Here is a 10,603-nt window from a genome sequence, read left to right on the forward strand (position 1 = left end):
TTTAATAGCTGAATAGTATTGCATTTTGTAGAAATCCCACATTTTCTTCATCCATTCTTCACTTTAGGGACATCTAGGCTGTTTCCAGTTTCTGGTTCTTATGAATAAAGTGCCTATGAACATAGTTGAGCAAATGTCCTTGTGGTGTGGCAGAATACACTTTGGGTATATGACCAGGACTTGTATAGTTGGGTCTTGAAGTAGAAATATTATCAATTTTCTAAGAAACTGTGAAATTGATTTCCAAAGTGGTTGCACTAGTCTGGACTTCCACCAGCAGTGGAGAAGTGTTCCCCTTGCTCCACATCCTTTCCAGTAAGTGCTGTCACTTGAGTTTTTGATCTTAGCCGTTCTGATCAGTGTAAAATTGAATCTCTTGATGGCTAAGGATGTTGGACATTTTTCAGTGCTTTTAGGACATTAAAGATTGCTCTGTTGATAATCCCCCCTTTTAAAATTAGATATTTTCTTCATTTACATTTCAAATGCTATCCCCTTTCCTAGTTTCCTCTCTGAAAGTCCCCTATACCCTCCCCTGCCCTGCTTCCCAACACACCCACTCCTGCTTCCTGGTCCTGGCATTTCCCTGAATGGGGCATATAATCTTCACAAGACCAAGGACCTCTCCTCCCATTGATGGCAAACTAGGCCATCCTCTGCTACATATGCAACTAGAGACACAAGCTCTGGAGGGGAGGGGGGGTAATGGTTAGTTCATATTGTTGTTCCTCCTATAGGGTTGCAGATCCCTTTAGCTCCTTGGGTACCTTCTCTAGCTCCTCCATTGGGGGCCCTGTGTTCCAACCAATAGATGACTGTGAGCATCCACTTCTGTATTGCCAGGCACTGGCATAGCCTCACAAGAAAGAGCTATATCAGGGTCTTGTCAGCAAAATATTGCTGGCATATGCAATAGTGTCTGGGTTTGGTGGTTGTTTATGGGATTGATCCCCTGGTGAGGCAGTCTCTAGATGGTCCTTCCTTCCATCTCAGCTCTGAACTTTGTCTCTGCAACCCCTTCCATGTTAATTTTGTTCCCCATTCTAAGAAGGATCAAAGTATCCACACTTTGGTCTTCCTTCTTCTTGAATTCCATGTGTTTTACAAATTGTGTCTTGGGTATTCTAAGTTTCTGGGCTAATATCCACTTATCAGTGAGTTCATCTCATGCGTGTTCTTTTTTGATTGGGTTACCTCTGTTTAGATTTGTACCCCACTTTTCAATTGGATTATTTGGTTTGTTGGTGTCTAATTTCTTGAGTTGTTTATATATATTGGAAATTATTCCTCTCTCAGGTGTAGTGTTGAATATCTTTTTCCATTCTGTAGGCTGCTGTTTTGTTCTATTGATGGTGTCCTTAGCCTTACAAAAGTTTTTAAGTTTTATGAGGTCTCCTAGTACTCTGCAATGCTTACAGACAAAAGCCTACCATAACTGTCTCCTGACAGGTTTTATCTGCTAGTGGAAGGAAGAAGATGCAGAGACCCTCAGCCAAATATCAGACAGTGATTGGGGAGTCTTGTGGAATAGTCAGGTATAGAATTGAGCTAACTGGAAGGGTCAAGGACACATAAGAAGACCTACAGAGTCAATTAACCAGTACACATAGAGGCTTACAGAGACTGAACTAGTAACCAAAGAGCATTTAGGGGCTGGACCTAGCTCTTCCCTATGCATTTGTAGTAGACGTGCAGGTCGGTCTTCATGTAGGTCCCCTAACAACTGGAGTGTGTGGATTCTCTGACTCCATTGCCAGCCATTGAATCTCCTTCTCCTAACTGGACTGACTGGCTGGGCCTCAGAGGCAGAGGGTGAGTTTAGTCCAACTGTACCTGGATATCCCAGGGTGGGGTGGTACCCAAGGTGGGAGCGCTTCTCCTTTGCAGAAAGGGGGAGGGATTTGTAAGGGTGAGACTGAATAATAAACTTCAGTGGGTATTTTCCATATACTGTATTATATAAATATGTGAAATAGACTAAGGCTTTTTGAGAGTCTAAAATAATAGATGATTAGATATAAATGTTATACACAAGCGCTGTCATTTGCCTTATCTGATTCAAATATGAGTTCTTTAATCTGAAGAATTTGGTACAATGAGAACTACAGAAAAAGGAGGAGGGATGTAGTAAGTAGGGAAGAAAATAGAGAAGAAAATGGCATATGGCTGTGCATCCATTAATCTGACTTCTGAACAGCCTTCTGACAACTGAAATAAACCAAATACTGGAAGGACTTTGCTTGATATTTCTTTGCTGAAATTGGTCTACTTTCCACCCATTTAAAATCAATAGAGTACCAGGAAGCAATGAAAGAAAACCCAGGCGATCATCTGGATACAGACTGGAATAAGACAAATTAACAAGAATAAATCATGAGGAAAATTTAAAAAGTTTAAAAGATCTAATGTAATGACAAAAAGACTGTATGTTTCAACATATGCACACAAGAGTATGTGCACATACACACATAGTACTATTCCAAGGAATTTCATCAGTGCTAACATCTATAGAAGTACAATGGAATAGGTCAATTCTTATTCTGAAGAATTATCAAGAGAGCCACGGTACAGCTTTAAAAATCATTATCACCAGGCAATCTCAGCAACCAGCAAAATATTGAATGGTTGTGGTCAACCCATTACTAGCTCTAATACTGAGCTTTTTTGACTTATCAAGAGTAGGAATCAACATTGCCAAACATCTGCATACTTAATTTATTTGAGAAATAAATAGATAAATTAACACACCAAAATGGTAAAGATGAATTAAAGCATAATGAGCAGTGCATTTACATAGAACTCTATTCAATATAGAGGAGAACAAGAGAATTATTTCATTACAAACTATATTATGATTTTTTACTCTAGTGGAAAAGACAAAACTCTTTTTTGTAATTAGTGTACTCCAGGAGTCAGGACAAAATAGAGGGAAAACTATGGGGATTAAAAAAAAAGTCAAAAAGTTCCCTAACCTAGACATTTTTTTGAAAATCTAGCTAGCTAAGAACCAAGAATTCCAACATATTAAATCTCCAACACCCATGATGGCTGCTGTCACAGAGTTGACATTCTCATTTAAAGAGATATTTTATGATAAAATGCCAGTGAACTAAGCTGAAAACTTAAAGGTATATGATATTGGGAAGGGTCTCCTCACCTCCTGGGCATTTACTAGAAATCTCACAGGAGAGGAGACTAAGAATTTTGTTTTCAGTGAACATATACAAACTTCTTTCAATGCTTGAGTTTTATCTATCTCTTGAATCCTGTCAGGTACCCTTTATAAAATACCTTATCATTTCAGGTTCCTTAGAGATACTTTGAAGATAATAACGTCAAATAACACCTGAGGGACTGGAGAGATAGCTTAGCTGTTGAAAATCTTTAGGGATCTTGCAGAGCACTCATTTTAGGTCTCTGCACCCACAAGATGGCTTTAAACTAGGTGTAACTCTAGTTCTTGGAGCTCAAGGACTCACTTCTGCCCTTCAGAGGCTCCAGTATGTAAATAGTATATGCAAGTTTACCCATGCAAATAGACTAATAAAAAAAAAGAATGAATGAATGAATGAATGAATCTTAAAAGCACACCAAACTATGACATATGGCTCTTATTAAGACAATTAAGTGGAAGAATATTTTAATTCAGTAATATTTTGAATTAGCATAAAATTTGTCAAACTGTTTATCATTTTTAATAATTCAGGTCCTGGTAAATTATTATTTAATTTGAATTTTTATTGAAATTGACAATTGTCTATGTCCTTCATGTGCATCTGTGCTTGATTTTTAAAAGATTTAGGAGCGCTATGAATTCAATGAATTTTCTTCCATTTGAGTTTTGAGTGCTATAATATGCTTGCTTTCCTGTTTAACTCCAAAAGATGTCTGCAATGAGTTGCCTCTATCTTCTGCCTATATGACCTTTCTCTTACTTGTTCTAAACAAATTGATCTCATATTATTTTCACTAAAATTATTTTTCAAACCTTAATTTCTTACTTATGAAATCTTCCACACTTTTTGTAGTGTTGCTAACATTGGAGTTTTTGGCAAGATAGTTAAATGTTTTATTAAATAGAGAGACAAATAAAAGGGAAATCCTCCTATTGTTGCTCAGAAAACCACATAGGTTTTACATTAAAAAAAAAAAACAAAAAACTCTGTTTCCTATGCTCTAGTTTCTCAACATTCTGGATAAGTTGTCAAATTTAAAACTAATTAAAATGGTACATTTTCATTGGAATAAATATGTTGTACATCAAAGAGAAAGAAAATGTTATTATGGTCCATATATTTTGTTTATATTATGTTCCATGCAAAATGTATTTAATGAGCACTTAATGTGAAACTTGTATAGTCAGATCCAGGGATTATATATAAAACAAGGCTTCTATCCTCAAGAAATTACAGAGTCTATGCAAATAGAAAGAGGCACCTAATTCATCCAAAGAGACTTCACTGAAATTTTTCATGTTAGTGTAGAAAAAAATTGTGTGTCCAATAAATAGCATCTTCTTTATTTTCATAATACATTAAGGTTTTTTCTACAAATTGTGCTATTACATTCCTTAATAAAAACCAAATATAAGAGATAAATGAGAAAAAAGGGGGTACTTAACGTGGGTAAGCAGAAAAAGGAAAGATGGAATTATTGAGTAATAGAGAGGAAAGGGAAATAAAAATGTTAAGGATGTTGGGAAATTCATAGGGAAAATTATTTTACAAACTTCCTTAAACATAGATATGTATTATATATATATATACATATATATGTATACATATATACATGTATATATACATGTATATATGTATACATATATATGTATAAGTACACACACACACACACACACACACACACACACATATATATATATATATGCATACACTCCCACACAAACACACACACACACACTATAGCTCTGATCTCCTAGGAAATATATTTTTACGTTTTTTGATTTTGTTTTGTTTGTTTTTTGTTTTTGCTTTTATGTTTGTTTTCTGTAGCATTAAAATGCCCTAACAGAGAGACACAATTGGTCGAAATACAGAGAATAAGAAACCATGAAATCCACACTCCAAATTGTATGTTTTAAAAGAAACATCTACATTTAAGCTTCGGGGATAATAGTGAAAAATTAGGCATAAAGATTTTAAGAACTAGAGGACCACAATGCCTGGTGCCAGAGGTAGTGTCATTTAGACATGACAGTGATATTATACCTACAAACACTCAACAATACGGCTGCATAAACAAACCAGTTCTTTCAATCCAATGTAAGTCTTATGAAAACAAGCTTATTTTTATCAACTTTGTTTTATAATCAAAATTTCTGATTTCACAGAATTCAGGTGAATCATTTTAAACAATTACCATTCACTCTCTAATACGTACACAGTGCACATGAGTATATATAGTTTATTGATACTAATTACTTGACCATGTGGTTGCTTTATCTATTGCTTCCTCAAGGTTGAAATAGGTTTTCTGGTGAAAGCAAGAAGAACAAAATTATCTCTGCTAGCATATAGTTTATTTTAAGATTACCAGTGAACTATGTCTATGTTTCTACTTATCTGTGCTTCTGAGCTACATATTGCTTTGAAAAATTCAAATATTTATTCCTATTTGGAATTTTTAGTCAAGTATTGACATTGTAAGGTTTATTGTCTAGATATTTGTGGAGAGCCATGAGCAATCGCCATTACAAGGTGGGGCTGGCTTCAACTGTGCCTAACTGGTAAACAAGCAATGTGAGCAGGTGCAAGAGTGAATTCATGCCAAGTCACTGCCTATCCCAGGGCGTAGCAATGAGGCGATGGGCTAGCAAAAAACAGGTGCTGACACGCCACTCCAAGGTGTATATAAGCAGCACCATTTTCTGGGGTTCGGGGTCTTCCTCCGAATGAAGCAATAAAGCTTTGCTGCAGAAGAATCCGGTTGTCCTAGTGTGTATCTTGCTGGCGAGGCACGAGCTCGGGACAGACACTGTTTCTTATTTTTTTTTAATTTTGTATTTTTTCTTTTTTATTCTTTACATTTTAGTGACATAATTGTATTCTGGTAATTCATTAATAAATAATTTTACAACTCAGAATTTTGAATCCATATTTATGTAAAAATTTAGATCAATACAAGTGGAAAAGATAGAAATTACATAGAAAATGTAGAATTACCTAATTCTTTTTTTTTAAATTTTTTTATTAGGTATTTATTTCATTTACATTTCCAATGCTATCCCAAAAGTCCCCCATACCCTCCCGCCCCACCCTCCTACTCACCCACTCTCAGTTTTTGGCCCTGGCATTCCCCTGTACTGGGGCATATAAAGTTTGAAAGTCCAATGGGCCACTCTTTCCAGTGATGGCCGACTAGGCCATCTTTTGATACATATGCAGCTAGAGTCAAGAGCTCTGGGGTACTGATTAGTTCATAATGTTGTTCCACCTATAGGGTTTCTGATCCCTTTAGTTTCTTGGGTATTTTCTCTAGCTCCTCTATTGGGGTCCCTGTGATCCAAGCAATTTGTACTCTTCTAAAAATGTTTATTAATTCCATAAAATGTATTTTTTTAATGATTAGGTATTTATTTCATTTACATTTCCAATGCTATCCCAAAAGTCTCCCATACCCTCCCACACCCACTCCCCCACTCACCCACTCCCACCTCCTGTCCCAGGCATTCCTCTGTACTGAGGCATATAAGGTCTGCACGACCAATAGGCGTCTCTTTCCACTGATGGCCCAACAGGCCATGTCCTAATACATATGCAGGTAGAGACACGAGCTCTGGGTGGGGGAGGGGGGCAACTGGTTAGTTCATATTGTTGTTCCAACTATAAGGTTGCAGATTCACCCAGCTCCCTGGGTTCTTTCTCCAGCTCCTCCATTGAGGGCCCTGTGATCCATCCACTAGCTGACTGTGAGCATCCACTTCTGTGTTTGCTAGGCACCAGCCTAGTCTCACAAGAGACAGCTATATCTGGGTCCTTTCAGCAAAATCTTGCTAGTGTATGCAATGGTGTCAGCATTTGGAGGCTGATTATGGGTCGGATCCCCAGGTACTGCAGTCTCTAGATGGTCCATCCTTTCATCTCAGCTCCAAACTCTGTAGCTCCTTCCATGGGTAACTTGCTCCCAATTCCAAAAAGGGGCAAAATATCCACACCTTGGTCTTTCTTCTTCCTGAGCTTCATGTGTTTCGCAAATTGTATCTTATATCTTGGGTATACTAAGTTTCTGGGCTAATATCCACTTATCAGTGAGTACATATCATGTGAGTTCTTTGTGATTGAGTTACCTCACTCAGGATGATGCCCTCCAGGTCCATCCATTTACCTAGGAATTTCATAAATTCATTCTTTTTAATAGCTGAGTAGTACTCCATTGTGTAAATGTACCACATTTTCTGTATCCATTCCTCTGTTGAGGGGCATCTGGGTTCTTTCCAGCTTCTGGCTATTATAAATGAGGCTGCTATGAACATAGTGGAGCATGTGTCCTTCTTACCGGTTGGACCATCTTCTGGATATAGGCCCAGGAGAGGTATTGCTGGATCCTCTGGTAGTACTATGTCTAATTTTTTGAGGAACCACCAGACTGATTTCCAGAGTTATTGTACAAGCTTGCAATCCCACCAAGAATGGAGGAGTGTTCCTCTTTCTCTACATCCTCACCAGGATCTGCAATCACCTGAAATTTTTATCTTAGCCATTCTGAATGGTGAGAGGTGGAATCTCAGAGTTGTTTTGATTTGCACTTCGATGATGATTAAGGATGTTGAACATTTTTCAGGTGTTTCTGAGCCATTCTTCAGGTGAGAATTCTTTGTTTAGCTCTGAGCCCCACTTTTTAATGGGATTATTTGATTTTCTGGAGTCCACCTTCTTGAGTTCTTTTTATATATTTGAAATTAGTCCCCTATCTGATTTAGGATAGGTAAAGATACTTGATGGCATCTTTTGCCTTGCAGAAACTTTGCAATTTTATGAGATCCCATTTGTCGATTCTAGATCTTACAGCACAAGCCATTGCTGTTCTATTCAGGAATTTCCGCACTGTGCCCATATCTTCGAGGCTTTTCCCCACTTTCTCCTCTTTAAGTTTCAGTGTCTCTTGTTTTATGTGGAGTTCTTTAATCCACTTAGATTTGACCTTGGTACAAGGAGATAGGAATGGATCAATTCGCATTCTTCTGCATGATAACTGCCAGTTGTGCCAGCACCAGCTATTGAAAATGCTGTCTTTTTTCCACTGGATAATGTTATCTCCCTTGTCATTGATCAAGGGACCATAGGGTGTAGATTCATTTCTGGGTCTTCAATTCTATTCCATTGGTCTGCTTGTCTGTCACTATACCAGTATCTTGCAGCTTTTATCACAATTGCTCTGTAATACAGCTTTAGGTCAGGGATGGTGATTCCACCAGAGGTTCTTTTATCCTTGAGAAGACTTTTTGCTATCCCAGGTGTTTTGTTATTCCAGATGAATTTGAAGATTGCATTTCCTCTTTGTTGAACTATTGAGTTGGAATTTTGATGGGGATTGCATTGAATCTGTAGGTTGCTTTTGGCAAGATAGCCATTTTTACTATATTTATCCTGCCAATCCATGAGCATGGGAGATCTGTCCATCTTCTCAGATCTTTTTAAATTTCTTTCTTTAGAGAATTGAAGTTCTTATCATACAGATCTTTCATTTCCTTAGTTAGAGTCATGCCAAGGTATTTTATATTATCTGTGACTATTGTGAAAGGTGTTGTTTCCCTAATTTCTTTCTCAGCCTGTTTATCTTTTGTGTAGTGAAAGGCCATTGACTTGTTTGAGTTAATTTTATAACTAGCTACTTCATTGAAGCTGTTTATCAGGTTTAGGAGTTCTCTGGTGGAATTTTTAGAGTCACTTATATATATTATCATATCATCTGCAAAAAGTGCTATTTTGACTTCTTCCTTTCCAACTTGTATCCCCTTGATCTCCTTTTGTTATCAAAATGCTCTGGCTAGGCCTTCAAGTACTATGTTGAATAGGTAGGGAGAAAGTGGGCAGCCTTGTCTAGTCCCTGATTTTTAGTGGGATTGCTTCCAGCTTCTCACCATTTACTTTGATGTTGGCTACTGGTTTGCTGTAGATTGCTCTGATTATGTTTAGGTATGGGCCTGGAAAAACTGATCTTTCCAAGACTTTTATCATGAATGGGTGTTGGATTTTGTCAAATGCTTTCTGAGCATTTAGTGAGATGATCATGTGGTTTTTGTTTTTGAGTCTGTTTATGTAATGGACTATGTTGATGGATTTCCGTATATTAAACCATCCCTGCATCACTGGAATGAAACCTACTTGGTCAGGATGGATGATTGTTTTGATGTGTTTTTGGATTCATTTAGCAATAATTTTATTGAGTATTTTTGCATATTCATAAGGGAAATTGGTCTGAAGTTCTCTATCTTTGTTGGGTGTTTCTGTGGTTTAGGTATCAGAGTAATTGTAGCTTCATAGAATGAGTTGGGTAGAGTATTCTGCTTCTATTTTGTGGAATAGTTTGTGAAGAACTGGAATTAGATCTTCTTTGGAGGTCTGACAGAACTCTGCAGTAAACCCATCTGATCCTGGGCTTTTTTTTTTTTTTTTGGTTGAGAGACTATTAATGACTGCTTCTATTTTTTTAGGGGATATAGGACTGTTTTGATCAGTAACCCGATCCTGATTTAACTTTGGTACCAGGTATCTGTCCAAATATTTGTCCATTTCATCCAGGTTCTCCAGTTTAGTTGAGTATAGCCTTTTGTAGAAGGATCTGATGGTGTTTTGGATTTCTTCAGGATCTGTTGCTATGTCTCCATTTTCCTTTCTGATTTTGCTAATTAGGATGCTGTCCCTGTGTCCTTTACTGAGTCTGGCTAAGGGTTTATCTATCTTGTTGATTTTCTCAAATAACCAGCACCTCATTTGGTTGATTCTTTGAATAGTTCTTCTTGTTTCCACTTGGCTGATTTTGCCCCTGAGTTTGATTATTTGATGAGTCTACTCCTCTTGGGTGAATTTGCTTCCTTTTGTTCTAGAGCTTTTAGGTGTGTTGTCAAGCTGCCTAGTATGTGCTCTCTCTAGGTTTTTTTTTTTTTTTTTTTTTTTTTTTGAGGCACTCAGAGCTATGAGTTTTCCTCTTAGAAATGCTTTCATTGCGTCCCATAAGTTTGGGTATGTTGTGGCTTGATTTTCATTAAACTCTAAAAAGTCTTTAATTTCTTTCTTCATTCCTTCCTTGACCAAGGTATCATTGAGAAGAGTGTTGTTCAGTTTGCACATGAATATTGGCTTTCTATTATTTATGTTGTTATTTAAGATCAGCCTTAGTCCATGGTGATCTGATAGGATGCATGGGACAATTTCAATATTTTTATATCTGTTGAAGCCTGTTTTGTGACTACGTATATGGTCAGTTTTGTAGAAGGTACCATGAAGTGCTGAGAAGAAGGTATATCCTTTTGCTTTAGGATAAAATGTTCTGTAGATATCTGTTAGATATATTTGTTTCATATCTTCTGTTAGTTTCACTGTGTCCCTATTTAGTTTCTGTTTCCATGATCTGTCCATTGATGAAAGTG

The sequence above is a fragment of the Mus caroli genome, unplaced genomic scaffold (assembly GCF_978045245.1).
Source record: "Mus caroli unplaced genomic scaffold, Mus_caroli_1 scaffold_6, whole genome shotgun sequence".
NCBI lineage: Eukaryota > Metazoa > Chordata > Mammalia > Rodentia > Muridae > Mus > Mus caroli.